The sequence below is a fragment of the Solanum stenotomum genome, chromosome 8 (assembly GCF_019186545.1).
Source record: "Solanum stenotomum isolate F172 chromosome 8, ASM1918654v1, whole genome shotgun sequence".
NCBI classification, from domain to species: Eukaryota; Viridiplantae; Streptophyta; class Magnoliopsida; order Solanales; family Solanaceae; genus Solanum; species Solanum stenotomum.
This window is the reverse complement of record NC_064289.1, coordinates 17,218,145-17,229,913: the sequence shown is the minus strand read 5'-3', so window position 1 is coordinate 17,229,913 and position 11,769 is coordinate 17,218,145. Positions and strand designations below refer to the sequence as shown.

The window sequence follows — 11,769 nt, the reverse complement described above, 5'->3', positions numbered from 1 at the left end:
CTATTACTTCATGCTTTAGATCATAAAACTCCTCTTTCATAATCAACAACCCACATTATGAGATCACAATTTGGAAAACATAGGGGTTTGCATGGGTTCAAAGATGAAACATCATAAAAGCATTCTAAATCATCAATTCATGCATATTTAAACATAATTAAATCATTAAGATCAATAATCAAAAGAACCCATGGTGATTGAAGAAAACCCTAGCTAATTGGGGAATTCTACCATTTGAAATAGAGGAATTTGGGGACTCCATGAATGAAAGAGATTCATGGATGAAAACTACCATACCTCAAGTCCAATTTCTTATCTTCAATGGAGAATTTGGATCCTTAGCTTGAAACCCTAGGTGAAATCTTCTTCTTCTTCAAGTTCTAGAGGGAGAATGTTTGGGAGGAGTTGGTTTTTCTTTTGGGATTTTGGAAGAATGACTTAAATGGGGTGAATTTGGGGGTAAAAAGACTTATATAGGGGTTCTAAATATAGGAAAAACAACATAGTATAGGAACTAATTAATTAGGAAAAGACCCAACTGCCCCTGAGTTAACTGTTAGCTATCACCGACCTACCAACCGACGGACCCAATCGACGGACCATGGATGGACCTACGGTTCGTCCTGGTGAACCGTGGTTGGTGGTCAGATACTTTTGTCTTGACCTACGGGTCGTGGACCCACTTATGATTTGTAGGTCCAACTGTGGTCCATGCCTGGACAATTCCTGAGGCACCCATCCACGGACCCACCTACAGTTCATGGCCCACACCAGGGGCCGTGGTTGGCCCTCATGGATGGCACCTGGGAGTTCTGAAATCTTTTAAGCTTCCCTCTTTCGGATACGGGGTGTTACACTTTTGGAAAAAATATCATTTTGCCCCTCTCAATAGTTGTCCCAAGTCACGCTTTTCAGTTTATAAATTGGATTGAAAAGTTGAGACTTTTGGAAGTTTTAGATTTTTGGACACCTCAAGTTGTTAAAAGTGGTTTTTGACAACAATCGGAACTACGAGTCTCGAAAGGGTCTTTAGTCTGTTCCATCAGCTTCATAATGCAAAATTTGGTCTAGAAGTGTAGTTGTTTTCAATTATGGAGTCCTTTTCGTGGATTTGAGCCCTTGAGTTGGAAGTTTAAGTATAATTAGGCCAAGAGTTGACTTTGGTCAACATTCTGAGTTTGAACGCTAGGATTGGAATTCCGATGACACCACTGGATTCGGGGGATGATTTTAGTCCTACGTGAGGTCTTGGTTGAGTTTTCAAAGGTTTCGAGGGCAGTTTAGTGTTTTGAGTAAAAGTTAGTTTATTGCGACTTAAACGGATACTGGGTCAAGGAGACTTCGTATCCATGTTCCAACGTTCCATTGAGTTTGGAACGTCGAGTTTGGTTGGGTAGCATATCTGGTTTGTGTGTGAAATTCCGAACGAATCCCGAGGGTTCATTAGGTGATTTTGCTGAGTCTTAGTGTTTGTTGATGTGTTGTATCTGATGCATGTTAAGTATTCTTTGCGATCGCAAGGCTCTTGGTCGTGGTCACATTGGTATGTGGTCTTGTGCTTCATGATCGCATGGAGTATGTTGCAATCACAATAGCATCTTGAGCATCGTGATCGTGTGGCCCTGTGTCGCGATCGCGATGGTCAATTAATGAGTTGACCAGCATTACTCATCGCAATTGTGAGGTATCGGGTCGCGATTGCAAAGGGTAAAAGTGACCTGAATAGATTCTTCTTTCCAAAATCGGGGATTCATTCTCATTTCACCATTTTGAACTTTGGAAGCTCGGTAAAGGCAATTTTAAAGGGGCTTTTCAAGATTCTTCAATTGGGTAATGATTTTTAACTCCCCATCTTTATTACCCACTGTTTACTTCAAGATTTTATTACCCCATCAGTAGAGGCTATTTAATTCCTAATATTGAAGTCAGACTTTTTGAGTTTTCTCAAGAATTAGGATTTATAGGAAAATTGTGATTTGAGCTTGGTTTCCTATTCATTACAAGTATCTAGTCAGTCCACACAAATTAATATTTTTTTTATTCCCTTTTGGTGGATCTTTTTATTTTGGAAGTGAATTTTGTCCATGATTATACAGTCTGTGCACATAGTCAGGGACGGAGCTTCGTTGAAAAATTACACCATATAGATAGGGAAAATGATTTTTTTTGCATATCGTAAGTTGTTGAATCTGCTTGGCATAAAAACTTTTTTTTTGAATTCCCATAATTGAAATCCTGGCTCCGCCACTACTGGTAGTTTACTAACCTTATGCCAATTTTTTTTCATTATTTAGACATTGGTTTTGACTCAAATACGAAAGAGAGGACTACATCTTCAGGGACAAAAATGCAGCCTTTACTGTCTGATTCTCCTTTCGGAGCCATTACTTGTAAGGCAGGTAACCGAATCTGTAGCAGGTTAACAGCAGAAAATCCTTTGACGTGCACCAGATTTTGTGATCTCTGTTGCAGTGAGCCTGGTTTTTGCGGAGACTGCTGTTGTATACTTTGCAGTAAGCTTATCACTTTGGACTATGATGGATACAGTTACATCCGATGTAAAGCTACAGTAGTTGATGGCCACATATGTGGACATGTTTCCCATCTAGAGTGTGCTCTACGAGCTTACATGGCTGGGACAGTCGGAGGAAGCATCAAGTTGGATTATGTGTATCTCTGTCGATATTGTGATTCAAGGACGGATTTGGTTCCACATGCTTTGAAGCTTTTAAACATTTGCACATCTGTTGCTTCTTATGTTGACATCGAAAAGATTTTGAATGTTGGCATTTGTATTTTGCGTGGCTCACAAAAAAGTGGTGCAAAGAGTTGTTGCATCGTATTGAATCAATCAATGCAAAGGTATAGCTAATTGATTAATGGTACTTTGTTTCCTATGATGCTATCTTTTTTCCAGTTTTGAGGTTTACAGTTACTAGAATGACCAATTTGATAATCATATCAGCTTATGAAAGGAGTCAGCATTCAAGATTCATTCAAAAAGGAAAGCTGTGTGTATAGCACTGGTAACTTCTCTGCCTTGTCATAGCCTTGTTTGTGTTGACCTATCACTTTGACTTGAATATCTGTATTTGAGCAAGATATTTATGTGCAAATGTGTTTATTTTGTTTTAAGTATTGTCTATTTCATGATACAAATATATACATCTGCGCATTGTAAGTTTTGTCTATTTCAGTGCTTCCTGTTGTCCACAAATACCAAAACACTTGATGCAAACTAAACTGCAATATGACCAGAAAATAAAATTGGAGAGCCTTGGAAAGGGTACGAAAGGAACCTTGGTGTATACGGCCTAACTAGTGAAGGAAATGAATAGCTTCCTTATTAAGAGTTTGGAACCTTGGTGTAATCGGCCTAAAGAGAAAGGAATGGATCACTCAAGGATCTCTTGTAGGGTGTTGTTTTGGTCAATTGCAGCAATAACATCTCCTGGCGTAAAGAGTTCTGCCTAGCCCCTGCGGCATAGAATTGAATGTCACATCCATGATCTGTCTCACCACATTAGTATGTAAAACGTAAGAGGATGTGTGGGGTGGGGTGGGGAGGTGAATCGAAATTCTTTTAGAATGTTAGTCAAGTTATAATTGGTCAACTGTAGATTTCTTCAAGTCGAGTACCCTAGAGTTTAGACGATCAGATAAAACAACATATTATATAAGGCATAAAGAGATGAAAGACACAGTTGACACAAAGATTTTTATACTAGTTCGGATCACCGATGTGGTGCCTAATTAGTAGCAGCTGATGGTACCTGGTTGGAATTGAAGAAGCGAGTATCATTAATTGATGGTCCAGGTAAATTGGATTCTAAGGAGAGTAGTACAAGTGGCAGTATATCAGGCGATGGAATCGGATTGCAAACTGACGTTGGAGTTTCCTCTTTGGAGTCCAAGGCCGGCTCTATGCTTGCAAAAATAAGGCCTTTGCCTTAGGCCCCCAAATTTCGGAGGCCCCAAATTTTTGTCAAGAATAAATTATGTGTTAAATTTTTTATAGAAAAATTAATTATTTATGATAAAAGGTATAATTTTTTTAAAAATAAATTATTTTATCCACTTTAACATCTTTTGTACTTTGTTAAAAATAATAATTAACAGTGAAAAGTGTTGAACAAAGTGAATTACGAATTCTTTTTTATTTCTTTTTAAATTTTAGTTTCAAGCATTACTCTAAGCATATTAAAATGAGATAACACTAAGCATATTAAAATGAGATAATACCAAGTCATCAACTTTTTGAGTCAAATTCTATGATTCTAAACTTCTAACTCTTATCTTTATTTAATATTTATCAACTTATTACTTATATCATTATGTTAACAATGCATATAATAATTGTCTCACTTAAAGGATGTTTTTCAATGTTGTATTGATAAAATCTTACCTAAAACTAGTAACTCAAAAAACAATATTAAGTACTAATAATTTTCATCTTAATAGTGTAATTTTATTTTTTTTTTGAATAAATACGTATATGAAGTGTATTTATATTTTAGGCCGCGAATTGAAATTTCGCTTTAGGCCCCCAATTACGTTGAGCCGCCCCTGTTGGAGTCAACTTTTTCCCAGATCAGTTAAGAAAATTTGTTCCTTACATCTAAAATCATAATTTTAAAAGGATATTTTCAAAAAAACGAACATCACGACTGATGAATATTTTGGACTTGACTGGGTCAAAGCAGAGGTGTGCATGATGACTCGGAGAAACACCTAGATACACACAAGGGGTATACTTAGGCTCCAACTTATGTTTGGTATATGCTTTAAGCCATGGATAACAAAGACAACCAAGAATTTATGATTGACATAGGTGGGTAGTTTACCAAATAATATTTGGTAGGGTGACTCATTATTTAAGATGGGCGTGGGTAGTCAATTAATGGATAAACAGCTTTGATGACAAGGAAAAGACCATAGTTCTGGTGGAAAGGCTGCTTCATGGTGAAGGGTTTTGGCTGTTTCAACAATATGATGATGACGACGTTCAGCTATGGCTTGTATGGAGGTGAAACTAAATGTTCAATGCCATTCTGCTGAACATAGGACTGAAGACATGTATCTTCACCCCCTCCATCCATATAAAGAGATTGAACTTTTGTTTTGAAAAAAATTTCTACTAAAAGATGAAATTTTTGGAAGAAAGATGCGACCTCACTTTTATTTTTTATTGTATACGGCCAAGTAACTTGATGTATTGGTCAACATAAATACAGTAATATAATTTTTTGTCGACTGATAAACTAGGTGATGGTCCCCATAAATCGCTAAACAGAATCTGAAGAGGACTATTACTTGATAAACTTAGGCGTTCGAATAGAAAACGATGTGCTTTATTAGAAGAGCAAGCATTACAAAATTCAAATTTGTCCTTGGTAGAAACAGGTAAGGAAAACTTATTCAAAACAAAGTATAAAATGTTGAATGAGGATGACCTAAGCGACAATGTCATAGCTGAAAGGGAACTTTTGCGGAAGCAAAATTGATGGATGGTGGTTTGGTTGGTTGATGCAGCCACTCATAGAGTCTATTCTTATTCCGACCTTGTACCAGCGGCTTCTGGGAAGGCAGGTCCTTCACAAGAAAAGTAAAAGGTAAAAACTCAATAGATGTTAGATTGTCTTGACAAAACTTGGTGACAGTAATCATGTTTTTTCTTATTGATGGAGCACAAAGAGTGTTAGAAAGCCTAAAAGGAGAATTAGATACTTGTATTAGAGATGAACTAGTATGTGTAATAATAAGAATGGTTTTACAGTCACCCATAGATATGCCCTAGCTCATTGCCTGTATACTCCTCAAGATTGTGCGGTTCAGTGGTGACATGATGAGTCGCACCAGAATCCAAAACCCAAGACCAGAGGAAAAGTTGGTCTTAGCTTTAAAATGGTTGTGCGTTTCGGAACGGTATACATCTGCAGTGTGACCTAATTTTTGGAACAATTGGCAGTGGACTGATGATCTCGAATTCGACCTCCAGTTTTGCTGACTGTAGTTGCTGGACCGTTGAGTTACTGGTGGCTCCCATTGTTGATTGTTGAAGTGATGATTGTTCGTATTAGACCGGGGTGGCATGTTTGTCTTCTGTGCGACAACAACTGTGATTATGAAAGATGACTTCTCAAGATCCTGGTGCTTGAGAAAAATCTCATAATTTGTGATCTTGTGAAACAACTCTTCAAAACTCAAGGAAGAATCCCTTGATCTTATGGAAATAGAGATTTCACGGTAATCGGGGCCAGTCCTCTTAAAATCTTAACAATAAGTTCATCATCTGTTACTTGTTACTGGTGATCCAGCAACTTTGAGCGCATCAAAGAGAGAGAGAGAGAGAGAGAGAGTGAACCTCTTGTAAGTAATCTGTAACGGATTTTACAAGGTTTCTTAAGATTTTGCAATTGGTCTCGCAAGCTAAAAATGTGAATGTGGCTCTGATTTGCGTAGGCCGTGTTGAGCAGATGGAGCTGTGGCAATAGTTGACATAATGGTAGGATCAACAGATGTCATCATGGCTTATTGAATCAGTTGGTCCTGAGAGAACCAGACTTGATACCAGAGATTAGGCAGCAGAATGTTATGGTGGGTAACATTCATTGGTGGAACCGGTTTTGATCTGTCAAGATGTCCCAAGTTGATGGCCATTGACTAGCATCACAAGTTGGGCTTTCCAAGTTTAGAAATTGAGGTTACCTTGTAGTTTGATAGGTAACTAAGATGCGGGATTAAATTATAACACATGAATGATAGAGGAAGTGACAGAAGCACTGTTGTTGGAAGCAGTTACATCAACAGAAGTGACAATAGAAGGGATTGTTTCGCCAGCCATAGATGGGAAAAAAAATCTAAGTCGTGAGAGGTTATGATAGTTCGGATACCATGTAAAATCAGATAGAGGAAAGTAGTCAAAAGATACCAAACTTTAAATACGACAGATAAGAACAACCTACAGCTAAACTTAAACTACTACCTGAACTCCTAAACAATAAGGGGAGTCTTCTATTGATACTTTAAAACAGTTTTAGTTACCGTAACTAATAATTACAATAATTAATGCTTAATACTTCTGTGATGATGATCTGCTTTTATATTGCTTGGCTGCTTCTTTGCCGTTGCTTGGACAGAATGGAATTGATATCAATTCGCTGATCTTCAATTAATCTCTGATCTGGAATGTCACTGAGATTGATCTGAGAAGTTGTGCAATCTTCTTCTCTGATTCAGTATTTTGCTCTTAAGGTAACCCAAGGGATTTTCTCGCTGATATTCAAATTCATGCCTTCTTTTCACAGATTTTGGATGTCTCATTTTTTTTGGCGCAAATCATTTAGGATTAGTGTCATCATTAAAACATATGTTAAAATATAAGTTAATGAAGCTAACAGTACGTGTTATTGGTTCTCTGCCTTTAGCAATACTGCTCAGATTTACTGCAGCCAATTTGTTAAGCTGATATATCCAGATAGATATTGTTGTTATTGCAGTCTATATGTTGTGTCTTTCGTATTTCTGGAATCCTGGTTCAGTACTCAATTTGCTATTATTAACGAATCTTGTGGCAGTTCATTCCCTACTCTCTTTCTAATGGCATGTAGGATTCTTTTAATCCTTCAATTTTGGACAATTGTTTTCATGAAGTTAATTTCTGGATTTTTCAGCTAACTCTGGTACATCGCAAGATCAAAATCTCAGTCAGAAGCAAAAGACACTGGATGATTCCAATCTGCCTAAAAACTTTGATCGCAAAGTTACCCTATGCTAATGGAAGGTAACAAGTAGTAAGTGAAATGTGCAAGTTATTCCGGACACCATCGTCATAAAAAATGATTTGGTACATTGCTACTCGTACATTTATACATTATCAGCATATGGTCAAACAGAAAGTGCCCAAGTTTGTTCATTATTTGGCTATAGACCTTGTTGTTTAAGTAAATATACATATCTATGTTACAATTGGCAAGGACTTGTTGTTTTGCATATGTACTATTTCAAACAACTTCGGACATATGGCGTTCAAAGTTAGTCTCGACAAAATGTAACTTTATACCATGTTTGAAGTTTTATGTGGCTAAAGTTGAGGTATATCGTATACATGATTGAAGTTTAATCATTTTTGTTAGAAAGCATATACTCTGATGTACTAGTAGTTTGTTTAATTGATACATAAAATGTGAAACTGTTAACTATTGTACAAGAACAAGTTCAGCGTCTCTCCAAACACCTCTAGATCCAATATCAAATTCTTAATGGCCATGGTCATCCTTGGGCACCGTCACAATAAGCTCTCCGTCCACAAAAACCGTCGTGGCCAGCTCCGGCATAGTCGAAGCAGGCAACCTGTACCTCCATGTATCCACATTCAATTATTCATCCTCACTGTCTCCATTTCCCTTTCTCACAACGATCTTCATTACCCCAGGATGAATCTCTACTACCTGTGCCCTCACTTGTCCATCCCCAGCTCCTTCTAGTTCGATTTTCGCCATGAAATGGTAGAATCCTTCCTTCTCTTCAACCGCCGCATCTGCGTCAGAACGGAACGGCAATTCCAAAAAGTAGTTAAATACGTGAGGAAGTCTCCGGAGTTTCTTCATTGTGGAATCAGGAATGTGTTGTTGCTGTTCTGAAAAATTAGAATGAATTCCGCCAATGTTAGGACTCAAGGAGAGAGGATGTACTCTCATACCCGAATTGTTGGGGTTGAAACGATAAGAAGAAAGAAGACAAATGTTGAAAAGGTTCAGAATTCCAATAGCGCAATTTGGGATTCTATTAACCCCTGATGGAAAGATTGATAATTGCATTAGTTTTTTTGTCTGCAAAGCGCATTACCCGTATCATATATCTTATCTATCTATCTTCTATCTATATCTTCTATATACTACCTTAAAAGCATGAACTCCCAAGCATGAATATTGAATTACTATAATACCCCCAATTAAAAATACTCAATTTATTTAATTATGTTATATTAAAAGTTGATACCTTTTCACATTAATGGATTGTGACTTTTGCTATGAGTTGTGACTTTTCCAAAGGGTTGTGACTTTTGCGATGAGTTGTGACTTTTCCAAAGGGTTGTGACTTTTTTGACGGGTTGTGACATTTCCGATGAGTTGTGACTTTTCCAAAGGATTGTGATTTTTTCAAAGGGTTGTGACTTTACCAAAGGGTTGTGCCTTATCCGATGAGTTGTGACTTTTTCAAAGGGTTATGTCTTTACCGATGAGCAGGGACTTTTTTGAAGGGTTGCAACTTATCTAATAAGGCACAATAAGAACATATTCATACTACTATTTGTTAGCTATAAATAGACGGGTTTCCTCTCTCTTTTAAACTACATTTTTTTTAGGTTTTATACTCTTCTTCTTCTTAAAAAATCTCAACTATTAGTTGGAATAGTTGATTAAGTTCGAAACCCAACGAAATTCGAGGTACCACATAAGAAAGAGTTAGTGAACAAATTGTAGCAAATCATTCATCAATTCACACTTATATTTTCCTCTAACGATTTTAATCACATACATACATCAATATTATTTATATCATTTTAGAACATTAATACTCTTTAATTAACCTACATGTTTTATTCATTAAAAAAAGACTAATTACCTACTAATAGTCACAACAATATCTACCTTCATGTTTCTTCAGTCTTAAATCACAACCATTCACTCCTTATAAATTCTTGGGGATCTCTTTTCTGTGACAATTTAAGATCATTTAAAATTTTCATAAATGATTCATCCCCAATAAATTGATATGTTTCGCCGAAGTTCTTAGCATTGGAATTTAGGTATTGATTTTCTAATAAAGAAGAAATAAGAGAGCAAAGAAATATGCAATCATCTCTAAACTTTGCTTCACACATAAATCTTCTATATATAGTGTGTGGGAACTTTCATTTATTTTTCTTATTTTGTTTCTTGAATAATTTCTTTTGTGTTTTCATTTGACAGAGACTTTAAATACACACATTGTTTATATTTGTTCTAATAAAATAAATAGATAAAGATGTGGGAGAGACAATAATAATAAACAAATACAAAAGAGGCACATAATTGGGGTAAGATATTTCTTGTTTGTTTTTCCATTTCTTATTCTTTTAATATCAAATGAAGGAGTTTCTTTCTAATTTTTCTAAAACATCGGGCATCAACATAGTTCATTGAATTAGTAGTTTTGATGTTAAGTCTATCGTTTCAAAAATATATTTTCACTTTTACTTATAATATGATAATATAACCATGATAATAATTATATTATTATAGATATGTAAGTAAAAATGAACGGAGAAAGTAAAGTGTTGTTGGCAAGAGATCTCAATCAAATGAAACACTAGGGTGAAAATATCATGAACATATATTTTCACCTTCCTTTTTCATTGGCTATGAATTGATCCACATATCTTTACTTTTTTTATATTTATGTTGAGTATTAATTTTATAAAGTATTAATTTCCTGTTATTTTGTGTTCATTTTGATCTAAGAAAATGTTATGTCACAAGATACACTCTTTGCTAGCTATATAAAAATAATAAGAAAATAGTGATTGATCATAAAATGATCTTAAATCAAATTAAAAATTCTACAAATAATACTTTAAATTTTTTTCATCTTTTAATTTTTTAATTGAAAAAGTTTAATGTTTTATATCACGATAGAACATATATAAGATACTAGATACTCTCATAAGACAACATCTATATGATATGTATGTGGCAAAATAAAGGATAATTTTCTTTAGAACTAATTATTGACGTAATATACTTTTCTCTATAACATTCTACTTATAAAAGTATTAACATTCACTATTTAAGTACACTTTTGTTGTTTTGGAAAATTACATCTATATCATAGCCTTACTCAAATATTAATTGAATAATAATATTTTGTACAAGATATATCACATTTAAAGATACAATATTAAAATATTTTACAGTCATAACCTCAAGAGGAAAAGTTAATGTTGTCCATTTTTTTATCTTGATATTATTTTTCTGTTTTGTTGGTTAAGTTTGTTTTCCAGATTGAGTAAAGTAAAGAACAATACTACTTAAGAAATATCACTTTCTCTCCATATTTAAATTTTTTGAATGCATTTTGAAATGTTTCAATGATATCTGGTCATTTTTTACTCAAAAAACAATTAACTCTATGAAAACTATTAATCATTTAAAAGCACCTGCCCAATATTCTTTCAGTTATAATTATTTACTAAAAACATTAAATTTAGTAATATAATTCTATTTTACAACATCATATACTATATGATATGATACACACGTGCAACGCACGTGCCGTGATACTAGTGCTACCTTAAAAACATGAACTCCCAAACTTGAATGTTGAATTACTATAATACCCCCAATTAAAAATGCTTAATTTATTTTAGTTATTAATTTAATTAATTTTATTACATTGAAAGTAAATATATTTTCAAATTAAAGAATTGTGACTTTTTCAATGAGTTGTGACTTTTCCAAATGGTTGTGACTTTTTTGACGGGTTGTGACATTTTCAATGAGTTGTGACTTTTTCGAAGGGTTGTGATTTTTTAGAAGGGTTGTGACTTTTTGTCACGCCCCGAGCCTACACCCTGGGCGGGACCGGCACTCGGAAACCATTGCTGGCCCCAAGCGAACCCTTGGCCTGGCTTTCTTAACTCAGCGGAAACTTAACTCAACAGCATAACTCAATGCAATGGAAGGTTATAAAACAACCCAATTGATAAAAATCTTGCCAAAACGGTAA

At 35.1% G+C, this 11,769-nt stretch overlaps 1 protein-coding gene and 2 pseudogenes across 1 annotated transcript in view; 1 reads left to right on the top strand and 2 right to left on the bottom strand.

The window, feature by feature from the left end:
* Positions 1-11,769, bottom strand: part of LOC125874446 (uncharacterized) — a 341,050-nt gene that overhangs the window by 141,701 nt on the left and 187,580 nt on the right. The gene's annotated exons all lie outside the window — the stretch shown is intronic.
* Positions 2,348-3,954, top strand: LOC125872251 (protein OBERON 2-like; annotated as a pseudogene).
* LOC125874453 (uncharacterized) lies at positions 8,199-8,819 on the bottom strand (annotated as a pseudogene).